This window comes from Pleurodeles waltl, chromosome 9 (assembly GCF_031143425.1).
Source record: "Pleurodeles waltl isolate 20211129_DDA chromosome 9, aPleWal1.hap1.20221129, whole genome shotgun sequence".
NCBI classification, from domain to species: Eukaryota; Metazoa; Chordata; class Amphibia; order Caudata; family Salamandridae; genus Pleurodeles; species Pleurodeles waltl.
The window spans coordinates 604,396,106-604,415,342 of record NC_090448.1 but is presented as its reverse complement, the minus strand read 5'-3'; positions in this window follow the sequence as shown (position 1 = coordinate 604,415,342).

The following is a 19,237-nucleotide window of genomic DNA, read 5'->3' as shown; positions in this document are numbered from 1 at the left end:
TTGCGTAATTTTTTAGCGTGGACACCTTCCTTGCATTAATGATATGCAAGGTAGGCGTTCCCTACTAAAAAATGACTCCGAGGCATGTGCGTCGTATTTATACTCAGGGGAAAAATGACGCCCGGGAGTGGGCGGGTCTACCCTCGTTAGCGTCATTTTTTAACGCCTGCTCAGGGCAGGCGTTAAGGGACCTGTGGGCTCGGAAGGAGCCCAGAGGTGCCCTCCCATGCCCCCAGGGACACCCCCTGTCACCCTTGCCCACCCCAGGAGGACACCCAAGGCTGGAGGGACCCATCCCAGGGACATTAAGGTAAGTTCAGGTAAGTATTTTTTTTTTTTTTTTGTGGCATTGGGGGGCCTGATTTGTGCCCCCCTACATCCCACTATGCCCAATGACCATGCCCAGGGGACATAAGTCCCCTGGGCATGGCCATTGGGCAAGGGGGCATGACTCCTGTCTTTGCTAAGACAGGAGTCATTTCTATGGGGGTTGGGAGTCGAAATAAACGGCGCAAATCGGGTTGAGGCGAAAAATTTGCCTCAGCCCGACTTGCACCATTTTTTGACGCCCAAGCTCCATATCCCCCTACGCCGGCGCTGCCTGGTGTACGTCGTTTTTTTCCACGCACACCAGGACCGCACCGGCGGCTAACGCCGGCTAACGTCATTGATTAAATACGGCGCCCGCATGGCGCTTCAGAATGGCGTTAGCCGGCGCTAATTTTTTTGACGCAAAACTGCGTTAGCGCAGTTTTGCGTCAAAAAGTATAAATATGGCCCTAAGTGTAGCCCTGTTGGCATTATTTATGGCAATTGCTATTTGTTTTCCTCAAATGTTCGTGTTATTGTGAGCGGAAACATGTTATAAATTAATTGCCTCTTTGAGACGTTCATTTAAAAAGGGGTTACCCTACTTAAGAACCAGTGATTCACAGATAGAAGCTTGTACTGAGACAGGATACATTCATCATTGCTTCACGTTGAAATCAGTCCTGACAAATATTTAAATCAGGAATTTGTATTCAAATTTTGAACAGTAAAGTCCTACATTTTAAGTTAACGCGACCTGGCTTTCAATTTGCAAAGTTGCAGTTTTGGATGAGCATGTTCCCCATCTTCGAATCACCATGTTCCTGAACAAGAACCAACACGTACCCAGACTTAAATGAAGCTAGACCCTTGTTTCGGTCAGCAGGGTCTTAGAACAGAGGGGTATGATTTTTTTTTTGGGGGGGGGGTGGCTTCAGATTTCCTAACAATCACGCTGAGACAAGCAGGACATGAAGGAGTTTGAAGGGGCATCGGAAGGAGAGAGGAGGGTGGATTGTTAGGAGCATTTAAAATACAATGGGGCATACTCAGAAATTAATGACGCAGTCCGGCACTACAAGCCATCTTGCAGTACAGAGCTGTGCCATTAGGAAAGTGCAGGGATGCGCAGTATTTACAGCTATACAATACATCCCTGTACTGTCCTCAGGGCTGGTGCACAAATTACAGCCTAGCACTGTTAATGGGTGAACGAAAACGGTCCTGAGCCTCCAAAATGACCATGCAGACTCTTCTTGGCAATCCAATGACAGTATTTACTAACTGTTGCTACAGGGAAAAAAACACTGCAGATGGTAACTTATTTTTTTTTTATCAGATGCTGATAATCGACAGGACCTTTACAACACATCATTGCAATACGTAATTACATATGATCAATGATAGATAACTTGCAAGTTACAGATTAAAATGAAAAAACACTTGAAAACATGGGACCCCATCACCTTGAATTCTTGGCTATGTCATTACTCAGTGCAACAGTGTGCATTGGGCTAATTCAAACATGTACCCATTGTCTAATCAGTCTACAGTCTGTAGTCATGGAGAGTGTGCAGGGGACTTGTGTGCTGATGTTGTAAATACTTGCAGGTTGGTTAGACATGCTTTGACCTTTAACAGCTGATCCTTTTGTGTTCCTTATTCCACTGCATCCTTGAATAAACCTTTCACCTTGGTCTTGTCAGTGGGGGGAGTTAGGTCTAAACTGTTTTTTGATTGTTAACAGAGGTGTAGTTTCTGCTTGTGCTTGATGTCGTGTGATGTTTTCACATTTCATATTTAGGTAGTGCACTTATTTTTATATTTCCTAGAACAGTGTCAATGCAGGCATCCTTGCACCATAGTGCAAGGGTGCCTACGTTGAAAGGATGAATATTTATGTGCAGTAAGGGACACCTTCCTGCACATAAACAATCATTAATGGTGTTTTCCTCCTTCAGAATGCAGAAGACATAGAAAGAAGAAAAAACAAGTAGAAATAAAGATATTTTTCCACTCTGCACCACTTTTACATTTTTAAGGCATTCAAAACATATAAAACAAAAAGAGAGTTAGTGTGTTTTTGTCAGTGTGGGCATGTAGAAATTCCAGGTGAAATTCAACCGATACTTCACATTACCTTACTGAAAGCATGTGTACTTAACTATTTACTAGAGCATACATTTTTAATAGGGGGTAGAACACTCCAAACACCTCCCCGCCACCTGGAGCTATGCTCCTGGATCATGTGACTCACCATAGGCCCTGGTGTGAATCAGCATGTTTGACGTTAAAAATGAAAAAGCATATTTCCGAAAGGGGTTAGCGCCACTTTTCTTGCGCTCCTTCGCGCCCCCTAACGCCACCATGTATGTGCCATATTTAACATATGGTGTACCATGGCAGTAGTTAAGAAACTAGCATCAGAATTGTTTACGCTAGTTCAGCACTTTGCAAGATTAGCGTCAAAAATGTTGATACTAATCCTGCAAAGTACCTATAGGCTCATTGTAACCAATGGGAGCCTCCTTTTAATGCATGCTCAGAGCAGACGTTAAAAGTACCGAAAAAAATGATGCAAAGAAATCTCTTTTTTTGGCCCCCCCAATGGGGGAACGCCCCCTTTCCATACATTATGTCTGGTGGAGGAATAATGTAGTGCAAAGTGTTACAAAGTAAATATGGCACAGCGTTTTTGGCCATCTAATACCACATTAGCGTAAAAAAATGATTCTAATGTGTCGTTAGAATGGTGCTAGGCCTTCTGAAATCTGGGTCAAAATGCTGTGCATCAGAATCAGCACTTCACCGTGTTTACTGGATGAACACAGGCTGAGCACTAAATCAAAATGCTCCCAATTTTAAATCAACTTGGACCCTGGGTTCAGTCACCAAGGTCTTAGATGTGAATCACCCAGTCACTAGTTTGAATAAGTACATCTGACATTAAAAATAACAGGTCCTATATTAGAAGCAGCACATTTGTGGCACTTATTATGGGGCTGTTGGAACTCGCCTTTTTATAGGGGCATTCTCCAGACTTTTTGCCTTTTGCCTCCTTATTTTTCTGACCTTTGTTGGCTGACATTATGACTCTGAGCACTTTTTCACTGCTAACCAGTGCTAAAGTGCATGTGCTCTCCCTTGTAAAATTGGTATGATTAGCTTATACCTAATTGGCATATTTAATTTACCTATAAGTCCCTTGTAAAGTGGTATCCCTATACCAAGGGCCTGCAAATTAAATGCTACTAGTGGGCCTGCAGCGCTGCTTGCGCCACCCACTGAAGTAGCCCCTCAAACGTATCTCAGGCCTGCTAGCGCAGGGCCTGTGTGCACAGTTTTCTGCCACAGGGTCCTGGCATCTAAATTCACTTGCCAGGCTCAGAACTCCCCTTTTTACGACATGTAAATCACCCCTAAGGTACGCCCTAGCTAGCCCTATGGGAAGGTTCCATGTATGTAGAAGGCAGGACATGTGCCATGTTGCGTGGCCTGTCCTTGTAGTGACAAACAACCTAACTTGGTGTCTCACTGCTGTGAGTGCTGCCTTCTCATAAGATTGCTTTAGAAATGCCCTGCCTCATGTGTAAGGGCTGTTGTCTGATTCATGAGGGGTAGCGTAGGGATGTTTGGTATGGTTGTGATAGTGATAAAAATGCTTCTTACTGGTGTAGGTGTATTTTTTATTACTACTACAGAAATCGTACTTCTAGAAAGTGTGCATTTATCTGTGCTTACAACTCTGGTGTTTTTGCAGCTTGACTGCAAACCACGTCTGGGCAGACTGACATTTGGGACTTGTCCATACTTTTCAGACAGCCCATACACAGGGAGGTGTCACAGAGGTGCATCTACATATGTATAGTCTTCCTGGGCTGAGAGAAGGGAGAGACGGGGCACACCTGGATTTGTAAAGGCTATGGCCTGGCCTTGAACAATAGGTTAATTTACCCCCCACTGATGTTTGGAGCCTGTGCTGGAGGAAAGAAGAGGCACTCTCAGAACCAGTTGTAACTGGTTGGAACCCCCCCTCTCCTCCTCATTGAGAAAGACACTGCAAACCTAATATAAGTACAGTGGAATGTTCCCCACAATCTGGACATTCTTGGGACCCAGACTCTTACCTGGAACTGGACACGGGACGCTTCTGAATGGACTCACCAGGAACCACTTTGGACTGCTGCTGCTGTGCTTACCTGTGACCTGCCTGGTCACTAGGAGGAACTGCCATCACCTGCACCCCTTGTGCTGGCCTGGTGTTGGGCCTGCAGCCCTGGGCTTCCCCCCCTCTCTTGCCTCCAGGGGCAGGGTGCCGTGGCCCCTGACCCCTGCAACGAATTCAGGCAAAGTCTGGGCTGCTTTTCCTTACCTAGCAGTGGGTGAGAGCTACTCCTTTGTGCTCCCCGTGCCTCTAGGCCGGTTGGCCGTAAAATACACTTCACCGCCGCAACCTGGGCTGCCAGAAGCGGCCCCCAGCGCTGGTAAGCACTTTTCAACAAGGCAAAATTACTGCCACGGCCCGAGCGCCGGTATCAAGCAAAGTGCATCTGAAGTGTACTGAGATCAGTACCCCCGGAGCTCAAGAGAGCTGCTGGTGGTGCCCCCGGGGCATAGGAAGGAGCCGCGGGGAATCCGCACTTCACCACCGCGGCACGGGACAATAGGGCACTTGCGCACTGGGTTGGGTGCTGTTGAGGGCCAGTGCAGGAGGAAGACAGGCCCTACGGCCAGGAAGCCCATGCCCCTAGAGCCCTCGCCCTGCAGAAAGGAAGCATGACCTCCCGGAGGACGTCCGGGGGCTGCGCAGTCAGAGTGCCTTGCCGGACGGAGGGAAGCCTGATCAGAGGCGCCGCCCGGCCAAGGCAGCACGATAAAGGGATGGTCCCTGACTAAGGAGTGGGACTGACCGTTCATAGTTTAGCCTCTCACAGAGAGGGGCTTGGGCAGCAGGACATAGGGGGAAGACAGGAGTGCATCTTCCCCTTTTCCCCGGCTCTGGAAAAAGGAACGTGACTCTCCAAAACTTTGTCGCCTGTCATGCCCCAGGCGGGGCCTGATATTAACATAGGAGGGGTGTGTGTATCACCCTCTTCTCCCTGTACATCAGGCTAGGGTCCCGCTCTGTGCAGAGGAGCGCCGCCCCCCCCCCACTTGACGGCTTCTAGGCCCGGGGAGTGCCTTCTCACCTTAAGTCCAAGTACTAGTTTTGGACATACTCTTTCTCAAGTTTCAGGTACGGACTTAGGAAAGAAATGAGGTAACCTGCTTATTGATGGGATGCTGAATATATATTCTGATGTTCTGCTCACTGCCCTGACTTGTCATAGGTTTTATAATGGTCTTACTGGAGGCATTTACTAATATGAATATGAAAAGGGCATTTATCTCTTTACTGTGATTCCTGACTCCTGCTTATGTTTCAGAATCCTAAGTACTTACGTGTTCTAATGTGACAACTGCTTATTCTTGCAGAGTATTCAAACTTGTGTAATTTTCTGACAACTGCTAAGGTAGCAGGGTATTACTGACATGTAATGTTTGGTCTAATTATGTTTTGTGCAATACAGTTTATTTTTACATAGCTCAGTGTTGTGTTTACTTTGTGGTGTACATCTTGCGTCACATGAGTGTGTGTTGTGCAAACGCTTTAAACATTGCCTCCGGGTTAGGCCTGACTGCTCGTGCCAAGCTACCAAGGGATTGAGCAGGGGTTATCTTGGACGTGTAACTCCCTTGTCCTGACTAGAGTGGGTGGGTTCTGTCTGGCTGAGGTGCATACCCTAGCCAACCAGAAACCCCATTTCCAACAGGGCCCATTTCAATAGTATGAAAAAACATTATTGAGAAGTGTAATCATCTACATAAATGTTTCTGAGCACAGCAGCATTTGCCTGTATTTAGGACAAATGGGCAGCAAAATAGCCCATCATCTAATATACTTGTTCATAATTATAAATCCATCAGAAATCCCTGCTGCCTTTTTCTGTTTTATTTGTGACAGTTGACCCTACATTACATCTAACCTATATATAAAAACATCTTCTCAGTCTTCAAGCAGATACATGAGAGCTGCAGCAGTGTGCTTTTTTGAGTTATTATAATAATGCCTAGTATTTGAACATTCTGTGTCAACTTATGAGAACTGTTGCATGCTTTAATTGTATTAGTCTAATTTGTCCTCTATTTATAACTCCCCATCAGGTTGCCTAACTGGAGACCCTTTAGCACTTTGTCCACCAGACTACTAAGGGAATGACCCATTGCTTTAGTTGAATTACACTTTTTACTATAGTTACATTTTCCACTAGCTATGATTTAGGCCATGTTTACGTCAGAAAGGAGCAGTTTATGTCACACATAGAAACAAATTGCCAAATTCACAGTGCCTTGTCCAAACAAATGTTAGGCTTACAAATGTAACTGCTTTCATTGGGAACAGTTTGGAAAGGCATGACTAACTTATACTGCATTTGCATTTCAGTATATTCACTGAAAAACAAAAGTTAAACTAACATAATAGTTACGTGAATTTCTCAGTGACAGCGTTGACTTTTTGAACTTACAAAAACCCACAGAAATTCAGCAGTTATAGTTAGCAGCATTATCACATCATTTATGACATCACTGATGAAATCTGAAATTACATCACTGATGACATTTTAGCCTCCTGGACCCCAACCTCTGGGGATTGGAATACCTGTTTGGGGAGAGGGGCTGGGGACTCCTCTCCCCAGTCTTATTTTGGCTCAGTGAATCCCATGCCGGGGCCCAGATGAACTTTATGGGAAGGGGAGGCACACAGTCCCCTCTTCATGCTGATTTTTGCCCCAGGAACCCCAAGCCTGGAGTCCTGGCACCATTCTTATGAGGAGGGGACATGGGTGTTCCCCCTCCCTGTGCTGATTTTGGCTCCAGTGACCCTATCCACTGGGGCCCAGTCTCATTTTGAAGTGGGATGGGGGCTAATCCTGGCCTTTGTGACCCATCCCCTGAGCCTGGATGCATTTTTAAGGGGGAGAGGGGCACACAGTCCCCATCCCCGACCCAATTTCGACCCGGAGGCCTCATGCCCGGAGGACAGGCAGCATTTTAAGGGAGGAGGAGGCAAGCGCCCCTCTTCCTGGGCTGATTTCTGCCCCAGGGACCACATGCCCCACAGCCTGCCATCATATTCCAGGGGGACGTGGGCACATGGCCCCACTCCCTAGGCCAATTTTGTCCCTGGCTACCCCATCCCCAGGGCCCAGCTCTATAGTAAAGGGAAGGAAGGCATGCTGCTCCACTCCCCTGCCTGATTTCGACCCTGGTAACCCCATGCCATTGGCCAAGCTGCATATTAAAGCGGAGGGGGGCACCCAGCCCTCCTCCTGGGTCAATTTTGAACCCAGGGACGACATTCCCTGGATCCTGGCTCAACACAGGTTTGGTGCCCACACACGGTACCCATCAAATCCTGGTTGGGGGTTAGTCCCCAATTCACCAGGACCCAGACAGCTTCCCCCACATCAAGGAGGAGCTGGCATTGCTCCCGCCATAGGGTGTGGCTAATAATGCTGCTCCTTTGGGGCTGGAACAATATTTAGATCTAATGTCTGCTCCCAGCAGGCAGGAGCATTTTTGAAGCTCCCACCAGCTGGGAGTGTTAAAAATGCTCCCACCAACAGAGAGCAAACACAAATTTCTCTACCTGTGCTGCTGTAGACAGGGAAATGGCCATTGCACCCAGTGCCACGTGGGGGGGGGGCATTTCAGGTCTATACTTACCTGGGGTGGCGTACCCCATCCTCCGCTGTCCCTCTGGTGTGAGTGGGGGTGTTCCTAGGGCCTGAGGAGGGCACCTGTGGGCTTATTCCATGGTGTTCAACCATGGAAATAAGCCCACAGGTCCCCTAGTGCGGGAGGATAAATATGGCGCTAAGGCCATGGAATCATTTTTTGCATGGGAACCCCTACCTTGCATTTCATTGATTCACATCCAAAAAACGAACTTAACTCCATAATTTTGGCACTAGATGGGTCTAGCGCCAAAATATGAATGTGGAGTTAGTTTTGCACCAAATTTGCATACAAAAAATGATGCAAAATCGGTGCAAAACAAGTATAAATATGCCCCTAAGTCCCTGAGTCCTGTAATGGCTGCCAGAAACATTTTACTCATGTTGCTGGCAGCCAATCGGAGTGCTTGCTCTCACAGAAGTCTCACTCCCATGGGAGCAAGATGGCCCAAGAGAATTAAAGCTCCCTGGGCAATATCAGAACCTTCTATTTTTTAAATTGGCACTCACATGAGAGTCTCAAAGACTCTGGTGAACCAAACTGCCATGATATATATAATTATTTTTCACCGTAAATTTCTCAAAAACTACTGAAAATGTGGACTAAATCACAAAAAGCACTGTCCCTGGACCACGATCGGTCATCCTGAAAAAATTTGTGTAATTCCGTTCAGCAACTTTTGCTGTAGCCTTGCCTCAAGAAGTCTGGTGAAAATGTATGGGGATTTTGCATTTTGGGACACACTTTTTTTTCTCAGCCCACACCTTACAGACCACCCTGAAACTCTCCAGCAAGGAGCAGAGGTTGATGATTTGTTTTTCAAACGTTTTGTGAAGGTTCATCAAACAGGTCCAAATTTATTAGCAAACCCAAAAAAATGTCCATCTATGGAAAAGCAGACCTAACTATAACTACCACAATGCAACCACCACTAGGTAATGGCTCATAATTGGTTTGACATGGAACCAAACCTTTCCGAAGCATGTTGTGAATGAGCTGTCACATCATGTCCTCACCAAAAAACATTGTTGAAATAGTAGATATCTTAGAGATTTGAATCACTACTTGGAACGAGGTTTCCTACAAACTTAATAGAGCAATGTCATGTTGTGTCGAAAGACAGTTTACTCAAAAATCCTTGCTCAATCTCTGTGGTAGCTATGGCACAGGAAGCAGACTTTTCAAAAGAGAGGTGCGGCTTAGAGTAAGGCATCAGCAAACAATAATAAGGCCGAGGAATAATGGAGTAAAATTCCCTAAACAATTAGAAAGGTAGAGACAAATTAAATTTAAAAATTGGATTAGGGAAACTGGAAATACTAATTTAATATTTAAAATGTTAGTGCAAAATCAGGCTAGAAAACGAAAAGTGCCAATGCAAACTGACTCGAACTTATAAATGATTTAGGACGACCATGAAGCCCAAAGGGATGCACTAGTCCAACAAAATTTTACCCTAAAAACATATTTCTGGAATGTGTAGCAAAACCTTTCTTCAGCAATGAATTCGATTTTTGATAAATATTAACAATACATTTTGAATTAACGTTGTGGCATTTAGCTTACTGGTTGGTAAAAAGCTGACTTCAATCACAAGTAGATTGTCTCAATGGAATAGCCACAGTAGCTTATAGAGTAAAGTAATGCTTTGTAGTTGGTCTGTCAAGGGATACACAAATCTTAATACTTCTAGTCACACTTTTGTACATAAAGTACACAGCCTTTTAGCCACCGAAGCCAACTTAGGGTATTATTTGGGTAATATATAAAGGATTTTTTTATACATGACAAATGGGTGTCTTTTGACGTGCTGCTTCAATCTTTTAAACTTGGTCTAGGCCTGAAACCAGTCAACAGAGACCTTTGTTGATGGTGTAAAAGTGAAGTGCAACCCAAATGTGACATTTAACATTTATACCACTGGTGTGTTTCCTGTTACCGTGGCCTTTCTTACAGGTTAAATATACCGACTGAGTAAAGCCAAACTTTTTCAATGCTTTAAATGTCATAGCAAATGCACTGAATAGCAGTTCCCAATCGCCTAAGTTCAAAAAATTGCTGAGGGGGTCTAATAAACAGGTGGCAAAAATACCGCGAGAGAACAAAATAAATCACGTCTTACAATGCACTATGATTTTTAATGATGCACAAAACATCGATACGTTTTTAAATGTTACCTAATATTTATTGCCGTAATGCATAGGAGTGGTAACAATGCACAGAATTAGAATTCCCCTTCTTTTTGCAAATATGTGCAATTGCTGATCCGACTACTACAATCTGGATAATTGTAAACTGTAAAATCATAAATCTAAAATGCACAGATATCATATTCAGCACAGGTTTAGTTTCAAACAAAGACATTCAAGAGTTGTTCTTGTTTAATGCATTTCTTTTAAATATTTGTTTTAGATTGTGTAAAGTATTGTTAAATGAAGAACGCTTTCAAGTTTGATCAACCCTTATAATAGGAATAACACAGTATATATTTCTGTGGGTATTGTGGACAGTGTATCATAAACTGAAATAACATTGAAAAATATGCACTGATCTGACTTAAGAGAGGTTAACTGAAAAATATACCTCATTTTCAGTTAATAAAACCACAATAACTGAATTTATATCTCAAATTCTTAATATAAGTGGATGCGCAGGAAACCCAGAAGTGTGTGCCTTGCAGTGTGTTCCTTAGTTGCCAAATTAAATTGTTCATGTTTCCAATTGTGTGATGAGCTCCCTGCTATATCTCAACCCTGGTGTTCACGCTACAATGAAGCCCACCTCCTTTGTTCACCAACCTAGATGTGGGGGGTGAGACTCTAAATTGCTGACCTATGGGTAAAGGAGTGGTGACACTGCTCGAATGGGTGTCATGAGAGTTAAGGAATGTAGGTAAGAGGGAGAGGAGCAGGGGAGTAGGTAGAAGAGGGGTGGAGCCTTAGGGTATTACTGTATGTCATTGTTATTCTGGTACTAGATGCTGAGGAAAATATCTAATTGGTCTTGTAATCGGTAAATTATTCTCTCGTACAAGGCAATCCATAACATTATCACAAGTCAACAGTCATGTGTCTGGTAGTAGATGAACACCAATCTCTAAGTATTGTTGTGGGGTTATTTTTTTGATAAACAACTTTTCATTGTTTTAACAGAGCAAATGCAGTACATTTGACACAAAATATACAATGAATTCCACTTCCATAGCTTCTTGACCATTGACAGGGAGACATCTTAATAACTAGACAGCTTTGCAGACCTTTACCCTGGGGCGAGAAAACGTCACCACAGCCTACCCCAATGTTCCCAACCACCGCCCCCATACCCTTTCATGTTTCCGAAGACAGCCCCTCGCTTCATACACCAGCTTTTCTTGCCCCACACACCAGTCCACACCCTTTCTCCATTGTTGGAACAACGGACCCACAGTGGAATTCCAGGCTGCTGCAATATCTCTCTTTGCTACCAGCAGGGCTGTACCAGCGAGAACACGCTTCACTCGCGCACCTCCCATTTCTTCCATCACACCCAGCAAGATCAGCTTTGCGGACATCTGCACCTCCATCTCAAGCACTCAGCTCAATTCCCCAACTACCCTGCCTCAATACACCTGAAGCACTGGACAGGACCAGACCATAAGTAAGAAGTCCGCCGGCTCCCCGGCGCATCCTGGACATTGAGCCGTGGAGCGCAAACCCGCCCGGTGCCGTCTGAGTGGTGTCAAATAGGCTCTGTAGTAGAATTGCACTGTATGAAGTCTTGCTGATATCACCAGTGCCCTAGGCGCCATCAGGGCCTCCATCCATTCCACTTCATCCAGAACCCCCACCTCCGATTCCCATCTGGTTCTCAGTGAGCTCAGGTCGCCCGGAGTATTGTTAACTAATATTTTGTAAACCTGGGAAACACCTTTCCCTCCCAAGTTCCCCATAAGCAGCTTGGCTTCAAGCGGGTTGAATTCCAGCAGAGAGCCTGTAATCATCAAATGCTCTCTCAAAGCATGTCAGAGCTGTAGGTATTTAAAGAACTGCGCTTGAGTCAACTGGAAGTCTGTCTGCAGCTCCTGAAATTATTTCAGTGCATTACCCTTCCACACGTCCCCGACCAGCGATATACCCAGCAGATCCCACCCGTGAATCCCTCCAGGGCCGCTGTCTCTCTAAGCCATGTCCCCTTTTATAACGGGGTTTGATGGGTGATAACAGCATTCCATTGGGTGAGCCGCAGCACGCTGCCACGCCAGGAAGACCACCCGGGTAACCAATGCCATGTCCCGGGGAGGGGTGCACCATATAGCGCATCCAGAATGCTCACCCGATATGCCATGTCTGTCCATCCCCCGTTAAACGCGTCATGGATCACCAGCAGCTGGGTCACCAGATAATATAGATAAGGATCTGAGGCACCCAAGCCACCATCATACACTCCTCTTCGACAGTGTGGTGCCACTACTCGATGTCTGGCGCCCTTCCATACAAACAATGTGGTGGCTCTCTCTAATGCTCTAAACCAAGAGCGCAGGATCGGAAAGGGGAAGTTCTGAAATACATAGAGGAGCCTAGGTAAAACCAACATCTTGTACAGGGCCACACAGCCCATCACATTTAGGGGCAATGCTTCCCACCTCTGAAGGTCCGTCTTTACACGAACCAAGAGCGGGCCTATATTTTTGGCCCAAGTTAACTCTGGCAGGAGGGTCACCCAAACACCTAGATATTTAAAGCTGAGCCTGCATAAGGGTATCATATCTTGCCAATCAAAGCAGTCGCGCGTGAGAGCAAGAGGGACCAACACCGACTTGGTGGGGTTCATTGTGAGGCCCGACATCTGCCCATAGCGGTGTAACAGGTGGAGACTTCTTGGGCCCGATATTCTATGCTCTGCCATGTAGAGGAGTACATCGTCAGCATACAAAGCTATCCTGTCTTCCTGGGAGGGCCCCCAGCGCCATCCGCGATAAATCGGATCCGCCCGGATCATCTGAGCCAGTGGCTCAATCGCTAAGGTGAATAAAAGGGGGGACAGGGGGCAACCCTGCCACGAGCCCATCGAACCTCAAACACTGAAGATAAAACTCCATTTACCAGCAGTCGCGCTGGGTTAGCATACAGTGCTCGCACCAGACGGCAAAACCTTGGTCCGAAACCGGCTCTTCGAAGCACTGAAAACAGAAACCCCCAATCCACTGAATCAAATGTTTTTTTAAAATCTATAAGATATATAGAAGAGTGAGGTCTCGGGGCAGTCGATGGCGCTCGGCCAAAGCCACGCGCAGTCGGCAGATACAGTGACGAGTGCTACAAGCTGCCATAAATCCACATTGGTCGGAGTGTACTAGCTGCGGCAAGACGTTCTTAAGCTGAGCCGCAATAATCGTAGCATGAATTGTAACCTCACTATTAATCAGCGATATCGGCCTATAATCTACACATTGGAGTGAAGGGGGTTGGGTTTTGGGGAGCACCACAATAGTGGCCACATCCAGTTCCTCCGGGAAGGACCCCTGGTGCGCCACCTCCATAAAAAGTGCTAGAAGGTGCAGCACCAAGTCTTGTCTAAATGCTTTATAGTACACTTACTAATGGGGTGAAATGTTAGGAACCAAAAGGCGCTCAAGATTCAAATAGACCGAAGATCTCAAGAGAAGAGGATGCCCACACGAGGGTAATCACCCAACCCTCAAACAGGTTCAAAAGGAACCTCAAAACTAATCACAGCAAAGTGCGGTACCTCTTATGAGATTTGTAAGAATCCAATCTCAGTTTTCAATTGTACAACCCATTCGAATATAATTTTGGTTTACACAAAATCAAAACATCAGAACGTTTATTGTTGTGTAAATAACATATACTACTATAGCTTTTCATAGGTCAAACAATCATAAATTATTATAACTTTTCACAGGTCAAGTCAATTTGTGACAATCAATTCATTGTGGTTCGTCCGTATTGTTATTATAATTAAGTCATGATTCAAGCCAACCAATCCAGCCAACACGTGTTTTGTCTCGGGACAATATTTTCTTATATCCCAAACGACTTCTTCAGGGTTGAAAAGATTTATATAGGAAGGTTGAATACAGATTAATTAACGAAACCAAAATGCTCCAACTTCAAATTACAAAAAAAGTCTTCAAGGGTCCCAAAGAGAAGGGTATTAACAGAATCTAGTGAGGTCAGAAAGAGAAACCTTAAACTACAATGATGTATGAAATATGTGAAAGATGGCAGAAGGTGAACAATCAAACACCAACGGGGCATCCCCAACCCCAAGACAACCGAAAAACACCTAGAAAGGGGGATTTGTGCTAACGTCATGCATTAATATAACACCGTGATAAACATTACCCAATGTACTCATCCGAGTAACAAGTGAGAACCCTTTTGTGTCTAAATTGCACCTAAGTTATTGCATGTCATCCATAAGAAGTATAAAATTGACCAAACATCCCATCAATTATTGGTGCATTAATCAAACGCATCAAACGCATTAGCTGTGTCTATCTTAGTAAGTATCTACTCACCACTCGTCTTTATATATTTGTCTCTATTGTTAAAACAACAAACAACACAAGTCCCAGTGAGATAACTCATGTTACAATCAAAGTCCTGTTTTCTTCCAATAAAAGTAATTACATAACAAATACATACGTTATGTCCTCCAAAAAGAGATTTCCGTCAACGTTTATACACTGAATAATCCAATGTCACTCTAAAGTGTAAAAATATATTAGCCGTTAGTTATTATCCAAATGCCAGTAGTCTCTATAATGAACTACCCTGGCTAATTGCTCACCTGACTAGTGTATGCAAATGATTAGTAATTGATAATGCAGTACACACAATGTATCATTCCAAAAGACCCGAGCGTATCTATATAAAAAAGTTGTATCATTAATACTCCTCTATAGTTAAGATTCTAACAAATGCATACATTCTAAACATGTGTTTACCTGAGTACCATCGATGAGATCTCAAACCGGCATAAACAGTGAACTGACGCCGTGTTGCGAGTACGCACAGTGCGTCTTGTGAACCCGGAAGTTAAATACACTTCCGAGTTGGATTCCAATCCTCCACCATAAAAACACACAACGGACTACCGGTAATGTTCGTTGTATTTAAATTAACACCACTTCGTGCGCCCGCCGTGCCGAGCAGCACCGCATAGACCTATCTCTATTTCCATACTGCCTACGGATAGTTTTGAAGTTACTATGTGGTTTATAAACGGGTACTGGTTGTCATTGTTATGTGATCCGGTTCCCATATTTACCTCCTATTGCATCACACCAAATTAAAGCCAAAAAATTCAGCATGACCAATTAATTATCCTTATTCACCGAATATCTTAATTCATATCACCGTCATACAATATGCCAAAATAAAAATAAAAATAAAAGTGCCATCAGTCCAACAACAGTTCATTATTCAATCATTCTAGGTAATGAAAAGAATTTTATCTTTTCATTCTTATTAGTCAATATAGCAATCTAAAGATGTACTTATGTTCCAGAATTTGATTTGTTGGAGAATTTTGGTTGTTATAGTCATAACAATATACAGTATATTAAACATATTACACAGACAAATCATTACAATCTTAAATTCATTTCCCTAAGAAAAATTCCAGTTCTCTGTCAGAGTTGAAGCCACACTCAACAGTTCTAAGTCTCATAATCCATAAAGCTTCTTTTTTCCGCAGGGCCAATTCCCTATTGCCTCCCCTAGGGTCTCTGAAAATGTGTTCAAGTCCAAAAAATTCAAAACATTTCTGCTTCGTTTGTGAGTCACACCTCATAATATGTGAAACAATCGGATACCTAGTGTCAAAATTCTTCAAAGCACGAACGTGTTCACCTATTCTAAGTGCACGTATTGTGCTGCCTACATATATTCTCGAACATTTGCATCGTATTATATATACCACAAAGGTGGTGTTACAGTTTATCAGAGACTTGATCGTGTAGTGTTTGTCACCCTGTATATATTCTTTAATATTGTGGCAAGCCCAACGGCACACCCCACAACCACCGCATTTGTAAAAACCCGGTGTTCTACTAGATAGCCATGTCCTATCCACTCCAATGGTGGTGAAGCTAGGACTCAAAAGATTTCGTAGATTCCTACCTTTTCTATATGTCGTTAAGACTCTCTCCCTACGGCAATAGGGAATTGGCCCTGCGGAAAAAAGAAGCATTATGGATTATGAGACTTAGAACTGTTGAGTGTGGCCTCAAATCTGACAGAGAACTGGAATTTTTCTTAGGGAAATTAATTTAAGATTGTAATGATTTGTCTGTGTAATATGTTTAATATACTGTATATTGTTATGACTATAACAACCAAAATTCTCCAACAAATCAAATTCTGGAACATAAGTACATCTTTAGATTGCTATATTCACTAATAAGAATGAAAAGATAACATTCTTTTCATTACCTAGAATGATTGAATAATGAACTGTTGTTGGACTGATGGCACTTTTATTTTTATTTTTATTTTGGCATATTGTATGACGGTGATATGAATTAAGATATTCGGTGAATAAGGATAATTAATTGGTCATGCTGAATTTTTGGGCTTTAATTTGGTCTGATGCAATAGGAGGTAAATATGGGAACCGGATCACATAACAATGACAACCAGTTCCCGTTTATAAACCACATCGTAACTTCAAAACTATCCGTAGGCAGTATGGAAATAGAGATAGGTCTATGCAGTGCTGCTCGGCACGGCGGGCGCACGAAGAGGTGTTAATTACATTACCGGTAGTCCGTTGTTTGTTTTTATGGTGGAGGATTGGAATCCAACTCGGAAGTGTATTTAACTTCCGGGTTCACAAGACGCACTGTGCGTACTCGCAACACGGCGTCAGTTCACTGTTTATGCCGGTTTGAGATCTCATCGATGGTACTCAGGTAAACACATGTTTAGAATGTATGCATTTGTTAGAATCTTAACTATAGAGGAGTATTAATGATACAACTTTTTTATATAGATACGCTCGGGTCTTTTGGAATGATACATTGTGTGTACTCGGCACTTTGGCGTCCTGCATTATCAATTACTAATCATTCGCATACACTAGTCAGGTGAGCAAGTAGCCAGGGTAGTTCATTATAGAGACTACTGGCATTTGGATAATAATTAACGGCTAATATATTTTTACACTTTAGAGTGACATTGGATTATTCAGTGTATAAACGTTGACGGAAATCTCTTTTTCGAGGACATAACGTATGTATTTGTTATGTAATTACTTTTATTGGAAGAAAACAGGACTTTGATTGTAACATGAGTTATCTCACTGGGACTTGTGTTGTTTGTTGTTTTAACAATACAGTAGAGACAAATATATAAAGACGAGTGGTGAGTAGATACTTACTAAGATAGACACAGCTAATGCGTTTGATGCTTTTGATTAATGCACCAATAATTGATGGGATGTTTGGTCAATTTTATACTTCTTATGGATGACATGCAATAACTTAGGTGCAATTTAGACACAAAAGGTTCTCACTTGTTACTCGGATGAGTACATTGGGTGATGTTTATCACGGTGTTATATTAATGCATGACGTTAGCACAAATCCCCCTTTCTAGGTGTTTTTCGGTTGTCTTGGGGTTGGGGATGCCCCGTTGGTGTTTGATTGTTCACCTTCTGCCATCTTTCACATATTTCATACATCATTGTAGTTTAAGGTTGCTCTTTCTGACCTCACTAGATTCTGTTAATACCCTTCTCTTTGGGACCCTTGAAGACTTTTTTTGTAATTTGAAGTTGGAACATTTTGGTTTCGTTAATTAATCTGTATTCAACCTTCCTATATAAATCTTTTCAGTCCTGAAGAAGTCGTTTGGGATATAAGAAAATATTGTCCCGAGACGAAACACGTGTTGGCTGGATTGGTTGGCTTGAATCATGACTTAATTATAATAACAATACGGACGAACCACAATGAATTGATTGTCACAAATTGACTTGACCTGTGAAAAGTTATAATAATTTATGATTGTTTGACGTATGAAAAGCTATAGTAGTATATGTTATTTACACAACAATAAACGTTCTGATGTTTTGATTTTGTGTAAACCAAAATTATATTCGAATGGGTTGTACAATTGAAAACTGAGATTGGATTCTTACAAATCTCATAAGAGGTACCGCACTTTGCTGTAAACGCTTTATAGTACTCTGCGGTGAACCCATTGGGACCGGTGTTTTACCCGTCCCCAGTGCAGAAATAGCCACTCCAATTTTCTCAGCACCAATGGGCTCGTCCAGTATCTGCGCCTCTACTCTCGGCAGCTGCGGAAGGGGAACATCATCTAGCAGTCAGTCAACTTCGTCCGCCCCCATCAGCGCCGACGCCCGATGCAATGCCTGATAGTACTGAGCGAAGGCTTCTGCTATTTCCACATGATTAGCTACCCTGCTCCCCCGTCCGTCATCTATTTCGAGGATGATCCTGGAAGACCGATGGTGAGAAACCAGCCAGTACAGCAGTTTCCTAATGTTATCCCCCCCAGCCATAAATCCTTGCAGTAGTTGCCCTCCATAGGTGCTTTGTGGCCTCCAAAGACTGAGCTCTGATTTCCTCATGCACTAACAGGAGCTGATGAGCCACGCCTTCAGTGGGGCTCGTATCATACTCTTGTTCGAGTCTCAGCACCTGCAGTTCCAGCCACTCAATACTACGTGCCCTTGAACGTTCCCTCTCTCACACCAGACTCCTGGCCACACCCCGCATCACAGCCGAGGTCACAGATCCCTCGTTCATTGTGAAGTAGTCGCGCTGAGCATTCTTCAGCTGCTCAGTATATTCCCTGCCCTGTAAATACCACGCATATAGCCACCACATTGGGTGGCTCACCGACCGGTCTTGCACCACGAGAAACTGAAGGTGGGCATGGTCAGAGATCCCACGAGCTAAGATTTCAATATGAGAAAGGGAGGTGCAGTCCGTACTCGGCAAGAGCACCAAGTAAATTCTAGAGTGCAAACCGTGGGCGGCTGAGGTGTGAGTATACTGCTGCTGTCTTGGATGCCACACCCTCCACGCATCACAAAGCCCCGCCGCTGAAAGCCACCCCATGAGCTCCGCCACCGCTGTGTGTCTGTAGGTGGAGGGCGGACCCGCCACATCCAT